The 12,159-nt window shown below is 37.5% G+C and overlaps 1 long non-coding RNA gene across 1 annotated transcript; it reads left to right on the plus strand.

Moving 5' to 3' along the window:
- Window positions 1-5,091: 5,091 nt before the first annotated feature.
- LOC109954928 (uncharacterized) lies at window positions 5,092-5,759 on the plus strand. Its single transcript, XR_002274199.1, has 3 exons — window positions 5,092-5,329; window positions 5,516-5,592; window positions 5,684-5,759. It is a non-coding gene; the product is annotated as an uncharacterized LOC109954928 (long non-coding RNA).
- Window positions 5,760-12,159: the final 6,400 nt, after the last annotated feature.

A 12,159-nucleotide genomic window follows, 5' to 3' on the forward strand; every position in this document is an offset into this window, starting at 1 on the left:
CTGAAGCAGCTTGAAAAGATAGTAGGTTTTGACTACTTCTTTTGTGAAGGAACATTTTGGTCATGTGAAGGAATGTCCAGCTGTAAAGATTTCTGCTTGTTAAACTGGATATTTGGGTACATAGGTCTTAGGTGCAGAGTTACATGAGTCAGGCTATACGCACTCACAAACAGCACTATAAAACTGTTCTGATTTAACTGGATGATTAATACCTCTCTGACTGCTGAATGAAATATGAGACAATCTGACTCCCCAGTCTCAGTCAAAACAGGCCTGACATGTGGGCAACCCAAACCCTGCTACAATGAATAGGGAGCTTCTGCTAATCATATTTTGCTGCATCAGTAAGATTTTTTTTTACATCAAAAACAAAGTGTATAATATTAATTTTAGCTAAAAAATGACTATAAAAGTATTTTATTAACTGAAGTCAAGATATGTGTATTTGTTTTGGTGTGATTTTTTATTTTTTCCTCTCCTAAAATCTAAATTATAAGATTAAATGACTAAACCATAATTAATTTGCATGTTATTTGTGGTTGTTAATGTGGTTGATAATAAATGCCAGTGGTTAAATAATTATGTGGGCAGCAGGTGCTGAGATTTCTGGCTTCCATTTACCAGCCTGACTTGGAACAAAATGTCTGCCCTCACTGGAGTTTCAACACACTCTTCAACATACTGACATTTTCAACTGCTCAGCAGTAGATGACAACAGATGAGATGATCATTAATAAATGAATACAAAAGATAAATACATGCCCGAATCTATACATAAATAAATAGATAATAATGAATAAATAAAATAATCAATTCAAATTCATTCAAAATCAAACAGTAAAATGCACAAATAAATCCAAAAGTAAATGCATGCCAGAAATTACCACATAAATAAATGCCTTTGGGTTATTTACTATTTCAATATATTTACAGTTAATTATTTTTGTACCTTTACATTATTTATTTTATTTGTTTCTCTCTCTTTTTTTTTACAGTTGTTCATATACAGTGCCTTGCGAAAGTATTCGGCCCCCTTGAACTTTGCGACCTTTTGCCACATTTCAGGCTTCAAACATAAAGATATAAAACTGTCATTTTTTGTGAAGAATCAACAACAAGTGGGACACAATCATGAAGTGGAACGAAATTTATTGGATATTTCAAACTTTTTTAACAAATAAAAAACTGAATAATTGGGCGTGCAAAATTATTCAGCCCCTTTACTTTCAGTGCAGCAAACTCTCTCCAGAAGTTCAGTGAGGATCTCTGAATGATCCAATGTTGACCTAAATGACTAATGATGATAAATAGAATCCACCTGTGTGTAATCAAGTCTCCGTATAAATGCACCTGCACTGTGATAGTCTCAGAGGTCCGTTTAAAGCGCAGAGAGCATCATGAAGAACAAGGAACACACCAGGCAGGTCCGAGATACTGTTGTGGAGAAGTTTAAAGCTGGATTTGGATACAAAAAGATTTTCCAAGCTTTAAACATCCCAAGGAGCACTGTGCAAGCGATAATATTGAAATGGAAGGAGTATCAGACCACTGCAAATCTACCAAGACCTGGCCGTCCCTCTAAACTTTCAGCTCATACAAGGAGAAGACTGATCAGAGATGCAGCCAAGAGGCCCATGATCACTCTGGATGAACTGCAGAGATCTACAGCTGAGGTGGGAGACTCTGTCCATAGGACAACAATCAGTCGTATACTGCACAAATCTGGCCTTTATGGAAGAGTGGCAAGAAGAAAGCCATTTCTTAAAGATATCCATAAAAAGTGTTGTTTAAAGTTTGCCACAAGCCACCTGGGAGACACACCAAACATGTGGAAGAAGGTGCTCTGGTCAGATGAAACCAAAATCTAACTTTTTGGCAACAATGCAAAACGTTATGTTTGGCGTAAAAGCAACACAGCTCATCACCCTGAACACACCATCCCCATTGTCAAACATGGTGGTGGCAGCATCATGTTTGGGCCTGCTTTTCTTCAGCAGGGACAGGGAAGATGGTTAAAATTGATGGGAAGATGGATGGAGCCAAATACAGGACCATTCTGGAAGGAAACCTGATGGAGTCTGCAAAAGACCTGAGACTGGGATGGAGATTTGTCTTCCAACAAGACAATGATTCAAAACATAAAGCAAAATCTACAATGGAATGGTTCACAAATACACATATCCAGGTGTTAGAATGGCCAAGTCAAAGTCCAGACCTGAATCCAATCGAGAATCTGTGGAACGAACTGAAAACTGCTGTTCACAAACGCTCTCCATCCAACCTCACTGAGCTCGAGCTGTTTTGCAAGGAGGAATGGGCAAAAATTTCAGTCTCTCGATGTGCAAAACTGATAGAGACATACCCCAAGCGACTTACAGCTGTAATCGCAGCAAAAGGTGGTGCTACAAAGTATTAACTTAAGGGGGCTGAATAATTTTGCACGCCCAATTTTTCAGTTTTTTATTTGTTAAAAAAGTTTGAAATATCCAATAAATTTCGTTCCACTTCATGATTGTGTCCCACTTGTTGTTGATTCTTCACAAAAAATGACAGTTTTATATCTTTATGTTTGAAGCTTGAAATGTGGCAAAAGGTCGCAAAGTTCAAGGGGGCCGAATACTTTCGCAAGGCACTGTACATATGTTTTTACTTATTCACTTATTTTATTACTGTATTTCTGTCTTTATGTTAATTACATATAGGTGGTACAAGCATCATTCCACTAAAGATACAGAAATAAATAAAAAGAAATATAGAAATAAAGAAAAAATACATAGAAATGTATCAAGTGTAAAAATAACTGAAAACATGTTTTTATGCCCTAAATAATTAACTACATTTATTTATTTCTGAATTTATTCAGGCATGGCTTTTGTTGTGACTTAGTGCTATATAAATAAAGTTGAATTTGAATGTGCTGTATGTTTACCTTTATCTTTAATGTGTAACATTATGCTTATATTGTTTGATTTTTTGTGTATTTTATTTTTGGATTTTGCTATTTGTGTGTTTTCTAATTTGATTTGTGATTTTGATATTTACTTTGGTATATTTGAATGGTTTGAAAAGTAAATTTCTTTTTTTGTATTTAAGGTCTGGTTTTATTTTCATGACTTGTGGGTTGTTAAACCTTAAATTCTTTTTTTTTTTGGTACTTTCACTGTTTTTTTTTTCTATAAATGTTTTTTGCATGTTTTTATGATATAGTTTGCTTTATTCAAATAACTTTATTTTGAGCAGTTTTTTATAACCTAACGTTTTTGTTTACTGTTGATGTACTATATGCTTACCTTTATCTTTAATATGTAACATTGTGTTACATTGTTTCATTTATTTTTTTTGTTGTTGTTGTTGTTTTCATCTTTTCTGGAGCTTGTTTAGTAATGTCTAGTCCTTACTTTTGTTGTGATTTGGCGCTATATAAATAAAGTTGAATTTGAATGTACTGCATAAACATTTTAGTTATCCTCAGCTGACTTCAATGTTTTTGTGTTGATGTCCTTGTTATCGGTGTTATTACCATGTGATGCCTAACCTTGTGATAATGATCTCCTCTTATTCACCAACCAGAGGCTGAGAAAGAGAAGGAGACAGAAAGGGGAGCAGCCTCTCTCTAGCCCAGTAAAAGCTCTCTCTCTGTTTTTTAAACCAGTATCTGCTTTGTGTCACTGGAATAAAAGGGAGGGTTAATTGAAGGCTGTGGATATTCATGCTAACATTACAAATCAGTTTGCAGACAATGTCTTGGCCCCTTTCCTACATGTTGGAGCACTCCAGTCTCACTGAGTCAAGCTCCCATTGGAAGTGACTGATTTAAACTTTAAAGTGGCCTTTGCTGCCATGTGGAGCTCATTTTCACTTCCTCCTTTTCTCACACTGTTTGTCACTAGCATTATGGTGTGCAAAATATTTCAGCTTTAGACACTGCTCCGCTTTATTCTGCTTAAGCCTTTGTCTAAACCTAAGGTAAAAGCATGACCCATCATTACCAGTGTGTGCATACTTGCATTAATCTGTGTTGCGGTTTGTGGCTAAATTGTTGCAGGTGCACTCCTCAATCCCCATTCAGTGTGTGCGTGTGTGCTGTGAAGAGGGTGGTCGAAAATGCCTTTCAACAGCAGAATGTAATGCAGATCATCACCCAGGACAATGATGGACAAGGTGCGTTGGTACTGACACTATCCAGTCACCAACAAAGTTCATGATGTTATTTGCCAAAAAAAATTATTTCCTTGTTCCATTATTGAGTTCACCATTTGTTATTAGATCAATGAAAATATTGATTTCATTTTTTTTTTTCAAATAAGAAAGTGTGATTTTTAACTAAACACTGTGCTGAGAAGTCCTAACAAGGTAGTGTTCACTTCAGGAAATTATTAGTTAAGTCTTATTAGTTGATTACTTTTGGATGGCAACTTTTCATCTGCTATAATTTTACTTATGCTTCATGTTTTTGTTTTGTTTTTTTGTCTGGATAGAATGTGAATGGGCTTAATCAGTGGCTGACAGCGATCAGGAAAGTCAGCATCTACAATGAGCACATGCTGCCCTCTTTCCACCCAGGGGCCATTCGCAGTGACAAGTGGACCTGCTGCCTGCAGGCCGATCGTGCTGGTAATCCAAAGGTTGAGCAGAAATTAAGAGCATCCTAGAGCATAAGCTGTACTGTCCATCAACATGCAGGCTTACATTTATTTTTCATACTTTATTCATGGTTGACTAAGCTGTAGCTAGTTTCAAAGAACAAATGAGCTTCTAGTGATCCATATTTGATGACTAATTTGTCGATGCCATGTTTTGGTTACTTCAGTGGAGAACAAGCTCCGAGAATCATAATGTTTCTCTGAACAAAACATTTAGAAAGCTACATAACATTTCTTGCGAAATCAGTTTGTCAGTCATTGTTTATGTGACATGTGTTCCCTGTGAGTCAGACTCTGGAGCTGTACTTTGCCACTGGTACAAACAAATAGTACTATGAGAACCTTTATCAAATTGTCAGATCGAGAGGGGGTCCAGTGAGGTTCTTTAGGACAATTGTGATGTGCAGGAATGTGTGAGGAGGTGATCAGCAGGGTTCTGGATGGACTGGAGTTTATTAAGGATATTAGAGAACGCTGCTGCAGCAGTCGGGTCTGGATGTCATGAAAGTATGGATCAAAGGTTCATATGTAGAGCACTGTTGTTAAATACAAGGCTGGATCTCAGTTACAGGCTGCAGTAGAAGCCACTCTGCTGTGACTCTGGGTGACTGGAGTGACCCGCTGTATCCCGGCGTTGAAACACAGACCAGATTCCAACAGCTTTTACAGGGCAGAGACAAACTCAGGTCAGTGGGGTCAACCTATTTGCAGTTCACTATCTGAACACTAGAGGCCTATGTTGCAACATGGGAATGCATTGCTACTGCTGCCTCTTGACGGTGCAATCAAATGTTTAAATGTAACTCTGTAAAAAGACAAAGTAGCTCTCAGAGACTCATCAGTGATCATTTGATTAATGTTTCTTACCTCAGGAAAAAATATCTAGAGGTGCCAGAATCTGATCAGACATACAGCAATAGAGAAAAGGTCAATCCTGACATCCACCCAGGTGAGAGTCCAGTTGCTGGTTCTAAATTGTACATTTCCTGCCTTTTACTGATGTCACATGGCATTTTACACTTTCTGCAACTGTCTCGGAGATGGTGCAGAATGCACGGTTCAGCTAATGAAGCCAGGTCAGAGTGTTGCCACTCGGCTGTTGGGGGTGATAGCAGCCATCTTCCAGTGCAAAGAAAAGGAGGACACCACCAGTGTCATTTTGAATCCCTAGACTCGACATAGACTGGGATCCACTAATGCTTGAGGGGGTGGGGCCCAACATCCTGCACCAAAGCAAGTGAGAACCAGGTAGTCACTCTGTTGATTGTCAGTGAAAAGTGGACACACCACAGGGTGCAACCTCTTACAGCCTTTTAGGGAATCTTACTGTATTCCCTGACTGCCACCATCTTCAACAGCGCTGGGGAGAGATTATGGTTCTTTATGATAAGAGGGGTTAAGGCGCTTTGAAGCATGATCTGACAATATTTTTTATGTAGATAACAAGCAATCTGTTGCATGGCCTGCATCCACTTGTTGTGAAATGTGAAAAGAAGCTTTTATATTTTGAGATACTGTACAGGACCTCGGTCACACATTTTTATGCAAAAAGCTTGTAGTAGTGTGATCTACAGTACCTGAATGTAAGGTGTTTTGATATTGCTGTTATCAATGTTTTGTAGTTTATTGAGACAGTTTATCACCACGGCCACAATGTAGCAGTGACATTAACATCATACGTAGTTCATACTACCATGAGTTTATGAAATGCTAGTGCACATGCTGCAGTATAATGCTGTCTGTACAGAAGCAAAATGAATCATTTCTAAATGTTTTGCTATACTAAAATGTGCTTCTGTTTGGTGCTATGGCCAGTCAACTTAAATATTTTCTTCTGATGTAATTCATATTTAGCCATTCTTAAAGTTATATGGGTAATATTTACCTGTTACCAATATATAGTAACATCCATACATACAGTACTAGAACTGAGACAAAAGACATTAGAGTTATGTGAGATATTCCCATCTGATAAGTTTACATTTTCTTGCAATTTTGGTGCCACTACATTTGGCTCACAAGTGTCGGGATATGTCTGAGATGCCAAATTTGTTTTTAGTAACTGAAAAGTGTTTGACATTGCATTCTTCAGTTTAATAGGTGTCTGTGAGACAAAACTGTACCCAAAGTCGTTTCCCATAGTGAGTCATGTTGAGTGTAATCCAATGTCATTGCAGAAATCCAAACCGTGGTTTTATTGGTAGCCTACAGACTGCACCAGCTTGTTTGTTCGCTGTATTAAAGTGAATGCATGTCCCAGCTGCACGGTTTTCATTCTGTGAGGTACATAACTGAGCCATTCCACTATAGACACACATTTCTCTCTGTAACACCAAGCATCACGCATACACGCAGTAAACGCAATTCTTGCTTCCCACGAGTGCACATAAATGTCCAGGTGCACCTGTGTAGATATCCACTGAAAATCATACAACGTGTCAATTTTATAAACAGTATTACTCAACTTCCAGTATTTGGTTTCAAAATAAAGTCCCTGTTAACACATGATTGCGCTGAGAGCAAGAGTTGCAACCTTATGATATCATGTAAACGTACACACTATCAAAGCATGCATTCTGACACCACACAGTGGAAATATTTTATTGTTTCCACAAAACAGATTTTAGCACCATAAAAACATTCAGAGACACACAAACTGTATAAGTAGTAGCACACAAAATGATACAAACAGGAAATAGCCGTGATTTTCAGTGGAATTGTACAAGAACGTGTTAGCAGAGATGTATATGATGTTGCTTGTGTAAAAATATTGTTGTCGCAACTCAAATTGTTTTAAAATAATTTTTCAAAAACCAAAATGTGTTAACATTGAAAGTACAAAGTTTACCTGTGACCCCAGCAACAAACACAGTGTCAAGTGAAATGATTTGTTTGGGAAGGAACAAGTCAGCTCATGCACCTACTGTAAAGTAAAAGTCATGTGCCTGGGCCTTGACAACAGCTAAGAGCTTGACTGGGCCATCACAATTAACTGGAGAGAGAGAGAGAGAGATCGGTCTTTTATTATATGGTACAGGTATTGTATCATTGCACCTGTGCACAATTTTACTTCTAGGTCAAGGCATGTTTCTGAACTGTATAAAATACATTGTAATTCCAATTTAATTGCATAACTGCATTTTTACCAAAACAGAACATGAACAAACTGTCACCCACCTATTTATATGGAAATGATGCCATATTCAAACTTAGCTGTGGTACATGACTCCAGTCTATGAGAATGTTAGAATTAAGAAATACTGCTGCTTTCTATTGACAGCTGGTAGAAACATTTCCTACATGAAATGTGAATGTACAGTATTTATTAATACTGTTAATAATGATGCTGTAGTTAAACTTGCCAATAGAGTTGATATGATTCTCTGTCACAGACTAAATTTACTGAGCAGAGAGTTTTAATGGGAGTATGGTGTGCTTTAATGGGGAAATAAAAGATAAAAGCATATCATAACTGTAACGCATAAAGGCTTTTAATTTGGATTAATGAGATATGTTCACTAATTTCATACAGTATCTCACTCTGCACGACAGACAGACAGACAGACAGACTACTTTACAGATTAAAAATCAAAGTGCAAGTATTAGTGTTAGTGGATGTAGGTTACTTCTGGGCAAGAAAAAAAAACTCAAGTAGTGAATAGGAGACGTCATGATGGAGAATGCATCAATTCAAACCCAACCACTTATGTGGAGAACGGCACCATCATGTGGCCTTTGGTTGTTAATAAAACTACAGAAAAGTCATCAACATATCCATCACAAAGCTCTGAGCAACATTTGAGCCTTGCACCTTAGGACTAAAATATATTTTTCTGGTAGCTTATTAACAATGACTATTCAGATATATTGCCCTCTAATGTTAGATAGTTCGAGGGGGAGGGCGTTTGTGTACTGCTGGGGGGGGGGGTTAGAACGAAGGAATATTGATGTCACTTTGTTTTTACTTGCTGCATCATAATAGATGTTACCTCAGCAGCTGAAAGTTGGAAGGACTCAGCCACCGGTTAACCAAACTAGAGTTTGCAAGTTTGTTTTACTCGACAATTTCATGGATTTCACGACGATTTTACCAACACAGAATTACTTTGGATATCTCAAAACCCCCTGAGAACACAGGTCAAAGTAAGTGCACAATTTATAACTTTAATCCCAAACAATACAAGTGAGACATAAAATGCGTCATCGAAATAATTTTTCACATTGTCTGTTCGTTAGCAAATCTCTGATTTACAAAAAAAAAAAACTCATATAAATCCCCATTTGACCCCAGAAACACACACAGACTTTCCTGGCTCACCCATAATAAATTCACAACTATTTTGATAATTGTGTAGAGAGCATTGTGATGGCTGTTAAAAACCAGGAAGTATCAAAGAGACCAATGTCTTGCCCATCTGGTTCTGGTAATGGCTTTGGTATTTGAAAATATATCTCAGATGATTGGACTTTCCGTTCTAATCATTTTACTTCAGCTGTCTTCAAAGGGCCTCAGAAAACACAGGGCCAAGATCCAGCTTTGTCCTGTTAAAAGATGATCTGCAAAAAACATCATGCTGGATTTTCTGTGTCGCTGAAAACCTCAAATTGACAAAGTTAATGAAGTACATTTTTACTGGTTCCACATCAAAGGCTAGTAGTCAGTTATCCCTCAAATATTAATACCACACACTGGGTTTCAGTCTATGTGATAAAACAATACTAAACTGACCAATGCATTCTGACAGGATAGAGTCCTCACATACGCATGCAGTGGAAAGCAGTGCTTCTGTCCAACCAAATGCATGGCCTGATGAAAACCTATACATGTCTTTTCCATTTTTGTCTCTCATCAAGATGGAAACCAAAACAGAGGTATAAAAGGAGTGAATACTGGAATATCACTTGGACAAAAACATGACTCCAAATGAGCATTAATATTGCTCTGTCTGCTGAATGTGCAAATATGCAAACGTTTGCTAGCTCATTTATTATTTAAGGTTATTATAGCTTTGTGTCTGAAGCTTATTGACCTCAAATAGCCAAAAGGTCAGTTGATACAGGTTAAATTTTATTATCAAACCCCAGTTTTTATGCTATTTAAAATGTTTATGACTGACATTTATCATTTATTCTTTAGCAGAGCAGAGCTCCATGTCATGATTCTGTCTCTTTTGCTTCCCGTAACATTCAAAGTCAAAGTCAAAGTGTTTATTTGTCATATGCACAGTTAGGAAACATGTTTCCCTGTACAATGAAATTCTTACTTTGCTGTCCACATGAATGCCACAAAATACAAATGAAATATAAAGTAGATAGATAAGCAACACTAAATCTAAGGCACTTTAAGCAGGTAACATGCTTTTATTCTGACACCACCTTCTGTTTAAGGTCTCATTTCAGCTACGGACTATTTACACTAATCAGTGGTAATTATTTGCACCTGTCAACACCCCTTTATAGGCAGTATCCTCCCACCAGCAAGCTGCCAGATTGTTCTAACTCATGTTTAGACTTTTCAGCGTTTTTCTTGTACCTGTTATTCCAGCTCTGACCCTGGACTGCCTTGTGACCACTTATTCCTGCCTAACCCTTCTGATTCTGTTTGTATTCTGTGCATTGACTTATGGACTTCCCTTAGTGACTATTCTTCTTGTGGATACTTTGGATGTGTGAGTTTGCTGGTTCTGACCCTGGACTGGAATTATGGACCTGAGAGTGATTCATGTTTTGAGACTGTGCTTTAGTCGCACTTCCTGTTTGGAAACCTCTGGTTTCAAAGACACCCTGTTGTATCAGACTCCTGCTCTGTGTACAGATTTATTGAGACCAGAGCTCTTATTAAAGAGACAGTGTTCTGCTTTTACTCATCTGGCCTTATAATTGAGTTATTATTATTATCGGCAGCTTTGCAGGCCGTCCCTGACACTCCACTGTTGCCTAAGTGCTACTAAAAACACATTAGCAAGGGATTCTTTTGTACTAGGTGACATGTTTTTATTACAACAAATACATCTTCTTTTTGAGTAAACATATATTGTCAAGTTGCTCGAAATAGCAGTGGAAATAATGTGCCAGAGTGTTTATTAATCCACAGCTGCAAATACCACCCAGCAAATACACTATTTTCTGCATTTCAAAGGCACATCTGGGGAACTTTTGCACACACCTATTTAACAAAGTGTGATTCTCTGATGTTGTTGATAATGTTCTTCCTGATGTGTGATAAAAGTTTATTTCTGCTTCTAATGCTATTATAATCTGCTGGAAAAAAACATCACAGTGAGCTTAAAATAAAGTGGTGCCCAGTTTCTCTGCTGCTTTACTCATACTGTCAATTATATTGTAAATGACTACTGCTATTAAGGCAGTGGGTGGAATTGGAATATAAAAGTATTTACCTGAAAGTCAATTAGTAGGCATCACAACAATAGCATATCCTGAAAGTGTTGATTAATGTGAATGTGCAAAAGCAAATCTAACAACACAAATCTTTTTAAAATGTTGTAATTAGTAGACCTGTCAAAGTTAACGTGATAATAATGAGTTAACACAAATTCCTTTCAATGGCGCAGATTTTTTGACATGTGATTAATGCACCACGTGCATTAATCACATTCTATGATTATGACCCTTGGCCCGTCCCATAGTTAGGCAAATCAGAAAGTGATGCAGCAGCAGAAATGAGAAAAATGGATAAAGAAAAAAAGTGTTTTGAATAGCAAGTTCAGCTTCAAAGCCAGGGTACATCGAATCTCAAATACCACTTGCTGGCCGAGCACACAGCTGATGCTGAGAGCCCCCCTCTGGTCAAAGGCAGACCATGTTGGATAGTTTGCAATAAAGACTCCTGGACAACAAGCACAACAGACTTTCAACAGTGATAGCTAAATGGATGGCTAAAGCTTGCAGGCTGATTAACACTGTGGAGGTCGAGGGTCTGCTTGAAATAATTCTCATCACATCCAATGTATCCATGTATGAACTGCCTTCGAGAGCCACCGCTGTAACCAAGATACACAACCTGTATGAAGATGAGAAGCTACAGTGGAAGAGGTGCTGAGACGGACAAACACAGTTGGCTCACCACAGACTACTGGACTTCTCCCAGTGATCACAGTTACCTCGGGCTTCTTTCAAGGTATATTTAGAATCAGTGGTGGAAGAAGTACTCAGATCCCTTACTTAAGTAAAAGTAGCAATACAACAGTAAAAGTCCTGCATTCAAAATGTTACTTAAGTAAAGGTACAAAAGTCTTAGCATCAAAACATACTTAAAATATTAAATGTACTCATTATGCAGAATGACACATTTCACCTTCCTGTATATCGTATTGTGTTACTGATGTGTTGAAAAGTAACTAAAGTTATAAAATAAATTTAGTGGAGGAAAAAGTACAATATTTGTAAAATTGTATTTAAGTACAACACTTGAGTAAATGGGCTTAGTTACTTTCCACCACTGTTCAGAACTTTTTTTTATTAAAAGTATGATTATTAACTATGGACAATCATGCAA

This window comes from Monopterus albus, unplaced genomic scaffold (genome assembly GCF_001952655.1).
Source record: "Monopterus albus unplaced genomic scaffold, M_albus_1.0 scaffold12.1, whole genome shotgun sequence".
Lineage (NCBI taxonomy): Eukaryota > Metazoa > Chordata > Actinopteri > Synbranchiformes > Synbranchidae > Monopterus > Monopterus albus.